Raw genomic sequence first — 13292 nt, forward strand, 5'->3', positions numbered from 1 at the left:
TCCATGCTAGTAATATTTGACATGGATAAATGTAAGCCTCAATTTTCCCACCAACTTTAATTCCAGGTGCAATTTATTTTGAAAGGCAAATCTATCCACAGAATCGTCAATGACAAAGGCACTTTGACCTGCGTCATGTATAATTCATGTTAGTTCGCCTTGGGTTCTCCAACCTTCTCTTCACCATCGAATTCCCTTAAATCATTAGATGGCCATATATTCATCCCAAAAGGTTACCTTTCTAGCTACCCCATCACTCTGAGTGTGAAAACGGTAACGATGGACATTGAAGTCATAGATTGTCATATCAACTATAATCTGCTTTTGGGTCGCAGTTGGTCTTATGTTTATTTGGGGTAGCATTGGATGTTCTCTAGCCACGAAAATTGGCAGAGAGGCTAAGGCACATGAGATATCCAATACCCAAAAATGGTTTTGACATATTCTAAACATTTTGGGAGATATTAAAATAATTAATATTTTTAATGGAGTCCCCAAGTCTAAACTTAGGGAAAATAAAATATTAATGAGAATTAATATAAAACTCTGTTAGAATGGTTAAAAAGTCATGGATCAAGCCATATCTAATCTTAGCCATTGATTAGGGACTTAATCTTGGTCGTTGATTTGTCAACGAGAAAAGTATAAGAGGAGGCTTGAGGGTGACTTGGAGAACACATTGAGTTGATCAAGATTTTGACTTTCTGGGGCTGGGTTTGCTGATGAAGTTGAGAGAGTGATCAGAGTTGCAACTAAGGGGCAGTGGATATAGAAGGAGAGAGGAAGAGATAGCACCAGGAGGATCAGTGTAGTAGCCAAGAGAGAGGGACGCAAAACTAGCCAGGGGTTCACGCAAAGCCAACCAGGGCTCACGCAGAGGCAACCAGGAGCTGCACAGTGCCTTAGAGGGCTAGTGTGGGTGACGGAGAGGGCCAGAGAGTTGACACAGTGCCTCTAAAGGCTGACGCAGGCCAAGCTAGAGTGACCCTAGGAAAACGGTGGGCTAGAAAGGGTTGACGCAGTCCCTAGAGGCTGGCGCTGGGGTTTTGTGGGGAAAATTGGAGCTGTGAAGCTGCCAGAGTGATAATATGGGGTTTCATTTGGAACATATGTCTCCAACAGAGAGGTACTACTGCCTACATTTTTCTCTATTAGGTGAGCCAATTTTGGCACCTAGATTGTATTTTGAAACTGCTTAATAAATCAAACCCTCAGATAGTTGCACCTGTTTTACCACATTGGGTTTTTCAGGGACATTAGTCCAAAAAAAATGGTGTCACTTGTGTGCTTGTTTCTGTTTCCTTCAGTTGACGATTTGTAATGTTTTGAGCATGTACTTGTATTTATTTTTAGTAATTAGATGGTAAATAACTTGTTAATTAATCAAAACAAGTAGGAAGAAATAAATCAAAAAGTTCATGAAGGGTTTCTAACTATTCAACTTAGAAATTCCAACATGGTAAAGCATGGTTGTAGATCATAGGGGAACTAAGGACATCAACTGAGCAAAGCAGTAGTAGTATAAAACAATTGTCCTGAGTGACAAAAGTTGTTCCTAGTAGAGTACTAGCAAAGAAGGGATGACACAATGCTTCTAGAGGCTGACGCAAGCCAAGCCAGAGTGACGTTGGGAAAACGTTGGGCCAGAAAGGGCTGACGCAGTCCCTAGAGGCTGACACTATGGTTTCATGGGGAAGATTGGAGCTGTGAAGTTGCCAGAGTGATAATTTGGGGTTTCAACCGGAACATCTGTTTCTGACTGAGAGGTACTACTATCACGATTTTTCTCTGTTGGGTGAGCTGGTTTTGGCACCCAAATTGTATTCCAAAACTGCTTAACAAATCAAACCCTGAGATAGTTGCACCAGTTTTCCCACATTGGGTTTTTTCGGGGACATTAGTCCAAAAACAATGGTGTCACTTGTGTGCTTGTTTCTGTTTCCTTTAGTTGATGATCTGTAATGTGTTGAGCATGAACTTGTATTTATTTTTAGTATTTACATGGTAAATAACTTGTTAATTAATTAGAACAAGTAGGAAGAAATAAATCAGAAATTACATGAAGGGTTTCTAACTGTTAGACTTAGAAATTCCAACATCTTATGCCATGACTGCGATTGTGTCTTCAGTCTTCCACATCATCCTCTTTCCATTGGATAGGATAATAGTCATAGTGGATCAGTTGTCCTTCTGCACCCTAGATTACTTCCCATTGCCTGGTGGCAACGTACCCTTAATGGGTGGTATACCTAACTCTTACGTCAATATTGGTACCAGTTTTCTAAAGGATTCTTCCCTGATGGGTTTCTTCTCTCTCCTACCCCCGGATGTTCCACAAACAGTTTCAATGGTATCCACCACTCCTCATGACCCAACCAATCCCTAGATCCTCCTGGATCCTTCTAACATTGACTCTTATGGAGAACAAATGTCGTTTTCACCAGTCGAATTGGCTTACCAAGCCATTCAATCTACATCTGATTCTTCCATCACTTTGGTTACGACCAACAGTACCATCTCCTCTCCCATAACGAATCCCTCTAATGATCTCCTCAATGAAGTCCTACCTACGGATGAAGCTATTCAAGAGATCTTGTCTTTAGAGGAGCAACCTTGGGAAACCTCTCACCATCACACTTCGATATCTGATTCAGACGTGACCCCTGTAAAAATCCTATCTTTTGAGCCACCTAAGGTTGTTCCCTTGAGTTACACAATTGTCCAAACTTTGGATTCAGAAGGGAACATGGGAAATATTTCAAAGAAAATGCTCATTGATATCTCAGTCAAAATAGGCATCATGGAAAATATTCATATTGGAGCCAATTGCAATCCTGAGGAAATTGCAAGATTCACCTACCTTTTCAAGCAATTTCTCTGTGTATGCACTTGGTGTTATGAGGAAATTCCCAACATATATTCGTCTATCATCGAGCATGAGATCAAGGTCTTTGACAATGCCAGTTCTGTTCACCAAAGACTCTGACCATTCCACCCCCACAAAATAGTAACGATCAAGACTGAGGTGGAAAATTATTACGTGCTAGTTCCATCTACCCCATTCCCTTGATAGAATGGGTTTCCAATCTGGTTCCTATAGATAAAAAATAGGGTACCATCCAGGTCTGTGTCGACTACCAAGATTTGAATGTTGCATCTCCAAAAGAGAATTATCCAACCCTGTTCATTGACCAGATAATCGACGATTGTGCCGGTTGCAAATCCTTATCCTTTATGGATGGCCTCTCAGTCTATAACTAGATTGCCATAAAACCTACGAACCAACACAAAACTGCCTTCATTTTCCCTTGGGGAATATTTTCATATAGGAATCTCCCATTCAGTCTGAAGAATGCTGGAGAAACCTTTCAAAGGGCCATGGACTATGCGTTTCATGATATCAGATAGATTTTTCAAGCTTACTCGGAAAACCTTCGAGCTCATTCCACAAAGAAAACCCAACACCTAGTTCATCTCAGAGCAATCTTTCTTAGGTGTCAGTTCTACAACATCTGTCTAAATCTGCACAAATGCATATTCTATTTTTATTTTGGATGCATACCTTGTTTCATTGTCTCCAAACATGGGATAAGAGTTGAGCCTGATAAGGTAAAGGAAATTACTCAATTGTCCACGCCATAATCCATTTTACAACTCCAACGTTTGCAAGGGAAGGCAAAATTCTTATGATAATTCATTATGAACTATGCGAACTAATGAAAGGATGTATGTGACTACTAAAGAAAGGAGTACCATACTTGTGGGATGATCATGCTTAATGATCATTTGATGCCTTGAAAGAGGCACTCATATCTGCCCCACTGCTTAGTGCTCCCAACTATTTGTGTGACTTTCTCCTATACCTGGTAGCCTCTCCATCCTCCATTAGTATGGTGTTGGTCCAAACCCATAATGATCTTAGAGAACATGTGATCTATTATCTCTCGAAAGGCCTGGCTCAGCCCGAACTCCAATATTCACATCTGGAAAAGTTATCCTTGGCAGTTGTCTTCGCTATAAACCACATTCGGCATTATATACTGCTGCGACAGACTACTGTCATTACCTTGGAGAATCCCATGAGACACATTCTGTCTCATCAAATCATTGGAGGAAAATATCCCAAATGGATTGTTATCCTCCAGCAATTGATTTAATTTTCGCCACTGCCAAGGATAAAAAATCCTTAGTCTTCACCGAATTATTGTCAGACCTTCCCATAATCGATCCAGAAGAGGTAGCCCATGATCCTCCTCCAGATGAATCTATCTATCTCATAGACTTAGTTGATCCTTGGTATGCAGACATTCTTGTCTACCTCCAAGTATAACAATTCTACCTAGATCTCTCGTCTGACAACCATCATCGCGTCTGCCACCAAGGCAGGCACTATTTAGTGCTGAACGATACTTTATATCATTGTGGCACTGATACAATTCTTTGATGTTGTCTCACTCATGTAGAGGAGAAACACGTTCTAAATGAATGCCATGATGGGGCATGTGGCAGTCATCTTTCTGGCAAGGATATCACCTAGAAAATTTTGCGCATAGGATACTACTGGCCAACCTTATTTAAAGACCCTATTAATGCAGTCTAGTAGTGTCATCTTTTCCAAATATTTACGAAGAAAATGCATGCACCCCAAGCCCCACTCCCCGACACTCGGTCATCTCCATCAACCCCTTTGCTAAATGAGACATTGACTTCGTCACCTACAACCCCACTTCCTCTGATGGACACAACTTCATTATTTTCATTGTGGACTACTTTACGAAATGGGCAGAAGCCATTCCTAATTTTTGGGTAGATGGAGAAACCATGACATTATTCTTGTTTAATTAGGTGATCTTTCATTTTGACATGCCCCGCATGATCGTTAGAGACCATGGTTCCCACTTTTAGAACCATATGATGTTTGACTTAACATCGTTTCTAGGTTTTACGCAAGAACATTTTTCCTCCTACTACCCACTGCCTAATGGCAAAGTGGAATTCATCAATGGCGTCCTCAAAATCATTATCCTCTAGTTAGCAGGAAATCATAAAACCCACTAGCATCGTATGCTATATCCTGCTCTTTGGGCATACCAAACGTTAGTCAAAACTCCTATAGGATTTACACCATTTCAACTTGCTTACAGCTTGGAAGCAGTTCTTCCTATCGAGTGCTGGATTCCTTCCCTAAAGTTAGTTGTTGAACTCCTATCTAGCACCACAGCTGAAGAAGAGTGCTTTCTATTCCTCAATTAGCTAGATGATTGTCGAGATGTCACACTAGTTTTTGAAGCCCATAAGAATCAAGTCAAAGCCAAATATGACAAAAATGTCAAGCCTTGTTCTTACCAAGAGGGTGACCTCGTTTTACTTTACGATCAAAAGCATGATCTTTTAGGGGCAAGTACACTTCAACCATTATTGGTCGGTCCATGCGTTGTTACTAAGGTTCGTTCAAAAGATGCCTATGAACTTCACGACTATGATGGAATTCCACTCGCAAATCCCATCAATGAGCTCTATCTAAAAAATTATTATGCCTAGTGTTACACTGGCATTTTCTTTGTAATTTTATGTATTTATAAGTTTTGCTTCTTATTGTCTAGGAAAATCCTCTCTGCAGACAAAGACGATCCCTTTAGCCCAATGAGTGGGACTAACAACCTACGTGAAAATCTACAAGACACTTTCCTAAATTACAATCAAAATGAGAGAAGAGGAAGATGGCCTACCTTGTTATGATGCTATAACACACTCCTTTGTTGAAGACCTTGAATTGTTTGTTATCACCAAAAAATTGATCATCTAACCTAATTACTAGATGGATCGAAGTACACAATGTAAAGCCAATTTTTCCATAGTAAAATTCCTTTCACTATGAGAAATTACTTAATAAACCACCTTTGTTAAGTAATTTATAGTTAAACCTATGAAGAATAATTAAATAAATCACTTTTTATTTGATTTTCTTCTAGGAATAATTAATTAAACCATTGTTCAATTATTATTCCTTGTCGTATTTGACCCAATCATGAAAAATAAACAGATAAATCTTAATTATCTTATTTTTCTACAAGAATAATTAATTAGTCACTAATTAATTATTATTCTTTGCCAAATTTGACTAAACCCCTTAGGAATAATTAAATAAATCCTTATTTGTTTATTATTCCTTAACTAATTCCTTGAGATGATAAATAAATCATTTATTTATTTATTATTTCTAAATAAGAGTTTAAATACTTTTTCCCTCCTAAACAAATATAATAAAATATTCCAAGTGGTTATTCCAAGAATGATATCAATAATATTTTATTATTTCTCATTATTCGAGGATAACTCAATATTTTGTTATAAATAGAATGGTTTTCCATTCATTATTCACTTTTCATTATTTTCATTGTTGCACTCACTGTTGTAACTCTGATTATTTTCATTGTCGCACACCATATTTTTGTTGGGTTTACACATTATAGAGGAGAGAGAGACTCTACATAAGCTGAAGACGTTTGAGGATAGCCAAGAACCCATCCCATAGAGGGGGACCGGTAACATCTATTTGTTCCATTCACAGGTGTTATAATATAAACTATTCTTTGTATATCTGGTTTCCATTGGATGATTGAAGTTATTACTCTTTCTTTTTGTTGTTTAACTATGATTATGGCATAGATCCAGACTTTGGCAGGTTTTGTTTCTATCAGTTGTTGAAGATCTAGAATGTTTAGCAGCCATTTATATTGTTGAGATTATTCGTCATCCACAATCTTAAGTGGGCTCTTTCGGTACATCTTTTAAAGGAAAACACTACAAAAGAATTGGCGACTCCATTAGGTTTATAATTCAGATCCATAAACTTGGGTGACCTTCGGTTTTTAGCTTAGAGTTTATTCCTTTTTCAATTCTCTTAATGTTTCCTAGTTTTTTAATCCTAAATCTGTTAAATTTCTGACTTCCGCAAGATTTCTGGTTGTTTTCGTAATTCACAGGAAATAGTCGTGACAAAGGCGGCACTTTTTTTCGAGATTTGCTGAACGGGATCCACGGAGTAGAAATCGCACTTTTTGGCCCAAAAAGTGTGATTTGGAGGCCAGAGTGCACATATCAACCCAAAAAGTGTGATTCCTACAGGAAAACAGGATAGTACCTGCAATTTCTGGGTTTCAAGGTTTTTCTCAGATCTGTTTCTAGGTTTTGTAGAGAATTGTTTGTCAGGTTGTCTGACCTCTGTCTCATCCCACTTAGGCCTTGATCCACTCCTATTTACTCATAAAATTCGAATTTAGCCTCCCCTAGGGCTTCTAGTACGCTTCCACCTTTCTAAGAGGATTTTAGCTGAGTGAGTAGTCTGAGTTTCTGCAGCGCTTTCAGCCACATTTTCCATATATGTACCCTTATGTTTTAGATCTATTAAGATAGGTTGTTACCATCCATAGTTTCACATTTAAACTTGTTTAGTCATTGTCCTTAGGGTCCCATCGGTTTCCCTAGGTTTTTCACCCATCTCCCTATCTTTTTGCAGCGATCTTCCCCTCTAGTTTTTTGTTGTTGCTGCACCACTTTCAAGAAACTTAGTGTCACTTGATCCTAGTCACACCAAAATTTAGATCTCTTGACCGTTTCAGTGTATTTTCCATTGATTTAGCCAGCAACTAGTGTAGTGTTTGCGAACCCAAATTGGGTGGGGTTTAGTTAATTGTTTTGCTGTTCATTTTCTGTTACTAAATTCAGTTTATTTTCAACAAGTTTTTTTCTTTTTTTTACAAACGTGATCTGGTCTTAATCAATTAATACACTTGCACACAAAATAACACCTTAAGTGAAAGGCACTTGGTTTACACTGCCAAGCCAAGACTTGACATAATAAATTTATCTCCCCTCATTGAGACAGAGTCATATCGTTGATCTCCCTTCACCATTTCCATGTCACTTGTGTCCTACCACCATTACATCACCAAGGCGTTTGTCACGGAGAGTATTAGGCCTCCACCCCCAGTTTCCACTTGGGCATATTACTCCTCCCTATTGGGTTCATGTTCATACCCCTCCAAGTCCCCACGCTGACTCTTCTACTAGTTCACCTGATTCCTCATCTAAGTCCGAGCCTCCTTCACTGCATATTGTCACCATGTTTGGACCCACAGCTGGTGCATGAACCCAACCTGGTGTTCACTCCTGTTCTACACGGTGGTCATAGCAAGTGGAACAGTCTCAGGAACTGTTTCGGCAGCCACCATGCTCCCCTTCATGTCTAGGTTAAGTCTACCAAATTTTAACCAGTTGATAAACGGCACCATACACCATGATGCCAGTTGGCCCTCTATATTGACTAAGCTTCCCTCAGACATCCCGGAGTTTGAGGGTAATGCTGGAGAGGATCCCACCAACCATGTCCGATCCTTCCACATGTGGTGTTCATCCAACTCCATAACTGATGACTCCATTCGTCTTCGGCTATTCTAATGCACACTCATTGGAGATGCTACAAAATGGTATGTACACCAGTACTCCGCATCTCATTGCATTTTCACGACTCTTGCTAAAGAGTTCCTCTCATATTTCCAGTTACCTCTCCGGTACGACACTGGTATGGAGCTATTGACCACATTCTGTGAGTCCTTTGCCACTCACCTTTACGACCATGTTCAAGAGTGGCGTCGAAGGAGGAGCACATGTCGTGCCCCACCTTTCGAAGACCGTGTCTATCTAGATTGGTTTCTTAGGAGCCTTTTATCTCCCATTGGAAAAGATGTCGCATCCCATTTTCCTCGGACTGAGGAAGAAGCTCTCCAAACTGCTCTAGGATATGACTTGATTTATCCATAGTCGGGTTATGTCTATACCATCATTCTAGACCTCCCTCGTCCTGGAAGTGACAATGCACCGGGGGAATCTCACGCCGCCGACGGTATCATTGAATCGCTTTCACACTCTTCACCATATACTCAGAAGAGTTATGGATACCCATATGGGGGCACCAGTTCCTCCAACACTTATGCCCCTCCTCCTAGCAACATGTTTCCAGGGCCCCAACCCGTCTACAAAAATGGTGCTCCTCATGTACAACCCAGTGCTCCAGCCCCTCAAGCATTAGTGTCGTAGCCTCCCATGCATCCTTAGCCCAGCAGCTACCACCCCCTTAGGGTGAGGTGCTTCCACAGAAGAGTGCTACCAATCCCCAAAATTCGAAGAAAAAGAATAAGGGGAAGGGTAACAAGGGTAACCAGGGTAATCAAGATAGCTAGCCCAGTGAACCCCAGGGGAGCTAGCCTAACCCCAACAACCAGTAATAGGGCAGCCAACCCAAGAAGACCAAGCCTATTCATACGAATAAGCCTTATGCATGTTGTGGTGTGCATGGCCATTATACACATGAGTGTCCTCTCTTACCCCAAATGTGCCAAATGTGGGAATCTCAAGCAACTTCTAGAGGTCCAAAACTGCCTCAGAATCCTGCACCATCTCAACCGGCAATGCTCATAAATCCTTTCCCTCAGCAAGGATTTATTGCTGCTTAACCCCAGAAAGGTCAAGCAACCAATCCCCCCCAACCTTCTGGTCCCGGTGACTACCAGATCCTTATGATTAACTCTTATGAGGTTAACCCCTCCAATATCAACCTGCAAACTCAGTCGCATCAATATGACAAGCCCTCGCCTTCATTCACCATTGAGTCCAATACCAAAGTATTTGTTGAGCCTCTTATGACACCAAATGGTCCTTTACAGATCCCTCAACCTAAAGTTGAGGCCATTCCTAAGATCCCAAAGGGACCATTATGCTATAATGCAACTTCTAACAGAGTTTCCCATGCATACAGTATAATAGATGAGTTGGCACAATCACCTGCTGCCATGTTGATGCAGGAAGTCCTCTAGTCATGCGCATCTCAAAAGAAAGATTTACTAACTACCTTGGGTTCAATAGATTCTTTTTATGATCATTTTATTGTTGATACATCAGAACATCCCTCATTGCCTTCATCCATTGCTTTCCAGATACCAGTCCGAGTTCATAATGCCATCATCTCCTGATGCATTATTGATGAAGGCACATCCATCTGTGTGATGTCCACTGCTGTTTGGAAAAGACTTAAGTCACCTTAGTTGTACCCCTCCACCATCACTTTGCGTGCTTGGGATGGACACTCCTCCTATCTTGTCAGCATGTACCACAATTGTCCAGTGACTCTTGTGGGAAAGATTTTCCATGTCAACATTGAAGTCATTGATGCCCTTATGTATTACAATATTCTCTAAGGTCTTAGTTACACATATGCCATGTCAGCTGTTGCATTTGTGGCGTTCCACAAGATTTTCTTCGCCCATGAACGGAAGATTGTTACCATCAATCAGTTGACTTACTATGAGTTGACATCAGTGACCCCCCCTGAGTCCATTATCTCGTCGATGTTCGATAAACTATCTTCAACTCTTGTCACCAGTGTTTCACCTAGAGTCTATAAAGATTCCTCATTGTTGGGTGCTTTTCTTGGTCCTCCCCCTCCCATCTCAGATCCTAACTTTATGAGTGTTTGCATGTTACAAGCATCACAAGCTACCCTTAAGCAATACGGTACACCCGACCAACAACCAGCTCCTCAGCACCCTATTGTTTCCCTTCTAGCTAAGCACTCTGGATCCACCCCCCAAGACCTTTTTCATTTGTGGGTGCCTCTCCTATGTTTCCACTATGAACTATTTCTCTAGTTCTCAATCATCCAAGAGATATTCCACTGGGACATTACCATGCAAGCCAGATACCTTTTTGATTCCCTCCTCCAGGAGTATTTTCTGTTCCTGTCATGGCTTCACTGGTCCTTCCTAACATGACTTTGGGGATCCTAGTATGGTACACCGATCCCCCTACAAGCAGTACACCTAGTCAGCTAAGACCTTATCATGCTTTGACCCTAGTTCAATCGGTCCCCATGACCCCTGTCACTACTTTAGTTCCATCACAACCTCAATAGGAACTAGCTCCTATTGTGAAAGCATCCAGACAGGGGAGCAAATCTAAGAGAAAAGAACCTAAGGACAAGGCTTCCCAAGCTACTCCAGCCTTTAAAGCCCTAAAGCTGTCACCTCTATGCACTTTGTGTAAAGTTGTTCGGCATGCCACCAACAATTGTCTTGAACTTCCTCAGCTTAAACCTTTGGTTCATGAAGTGTTCCCTAAGTCAAATATCCTGGAATTCCATGTTAACTTGTCAGTCCCACCCAAGAAACTCAAAACTTTATGTACAAATCACCCTTGTGCCCTGTGTGATCATCATGGTCACTATTCCCATTGTTTCCCTCATCTCGATGAATTTTGCGATTGCCTTGGGGTGATTCATGAATACGAGGCCACTCGTAGTGGATCATCTACTCCTCTACCCATGGATTCTGGTACCAATAGTCAACCAGAACAACGAGACTCTGGTCCCACCATCATGATCCCTCCCCCTGATGTCGAGGTGACGGACACCAGAGGCCATATCCTTTACCTGTCGTCATACTTGAGTTCCTCGCAGTCAAACCATTCTAAGGTTTATGTGCGCACTTCTATCGAACCTATTTCGACAGGATTCCTGGTCTCAACATCCGTATATCCTCCATCTACTAGCTCGTCGTCTACCATTCCATATGATGTGTATGTGAACATTATTTCTTAGGCTGATGCACCAGGTAATGCTGCCGCATCATGTAGTCAATCTTCCTCCCATCCACCAACCTTCCTGCCTAATGAGGACACCATGGAAGCTATGTCTACCCCTGATTACCCCTGCACTTAAGCAAGGGTACATTTCCTCAGAGGATTTTGAAGGCCATTTCCTTCCTAATTCTCCCAATGCGCTCTACCTTAAGAAATTTCTCTCATAGAACATCCCTTTGATTTGTGTGTCTTTATTTCTGCCATGAAGTTAGGTAGATTGCATCATCTCATCTATTGTATTTTTCACCTTTCAGATGGATCCCTCATCCACACTGTATATCGGCCACGCCAATGGTGCGAGTCGCTTCTCCTGGAATATAGCCTCGATAACCTGGGCCATTTTCCCCCCTTGCATACATTAGTCCTTTCAAACAATGTGTGCATTGGATCTACCACCAATAATCAGGCCGAATATGATGCAGTGATAGGTTTGTTAGTCGATGCCCTCACTCATCGCATCCTTCATCTTCATGTTCGTTTAGATTCCTTGCTACTTGTCATGCAATTGAATGGTGTGTATCATGTGCATAACCAAGTCCTATTTAGAAAATATCTACGAGTTAAGTTGTTGGTACGTGAATTTGAAACCATCACTTTCAGTCATGTTCCTAGAGCCCAAAATAACTATGTAGATGCCATTGCAAATAACATTCTAGATTGGCATTTATCACATGTATACCACAGAAGACAACCATAAAACATAACACATGGTCAACCATCATTGTCTTATTAAAGTGCATAATCATATTATGTATCATATAGGTTTTTAGGGTCCTTAGCTCTAAATACATCCAGTACACCCAAAACATACTGGGGGGCACATACGCCCCTACATATCCTTTGGAGGATCTCCTGGAAAATTGGACTGAGATGCTTGAATCCCTTTTTCAAGCACTTGGAACACAATGGCTCTCCATAAAATCCTCCTGCTAGGGGGCACCATTCCCACCTTTGCATACCAGATCAGTCCCCTCCATCACATATGCTTGAGGGCAGTATCCCATTCTTGGGATCATGATGGTTTTCCCCTGGCCATTGATTAACATAAGTCTTGGCCTAGATCCCACTCTGATCTAGGTATGGTCGATTATCCTCCCATTCCATGGATAATTTGTCCTACCAATGTGTCCCATGTTCGGTACTGTTAGCAGTCCAGGAAACTCTCCTAGGTTGTAGCTAGGAGATGCCTGGTAACATATAAATATTCAATATCATTCTCTGAACTATTGGAATGGATTGGGGTTTGGATCAAGTCAGATGATTGTTTCAACTCTATTTTCACTCGAGACATGCATGAACACCCTCAGCTTGACAAGGATTTCGACCACTAATGCTCAATAATTTATAGATTCAATGAATAGGTGGAGAATCCTGACTGTACCAACAGATACACATGTAAACACATATGAATGGCTAGCTATAGAAAGTAAATGAAGCTTGCAAATCTAATTTATCAACGCAGAGATAAGATGATAGTTATCTGGCATTAAACATAGAAGAAAACATGAATAACCTATTCAAGTGCAAGCTTAGAACAGAGGAGAAGATGGCAATTGAACATGTAACAACAAAAGAAGCTTGTATTACTGGAATGAAGA

This window comes from Pinus tabuliformis, chromosome 9 (assembly GCF_031772625.1).
Source record: "Pinus tabuliformis cultivar Carrire ecotype Pingquan chromosome 9, CPIR1, whole genome shotgun sequence".
In the NCBI taxonomy this organism is placed as follows: domain Eukaryota; kingdom Viridiplantae; phylum Streptophyta; class Pinopsida; order Pinales; family Pinaceae; genus Pinus; species Pinus tabuliformis.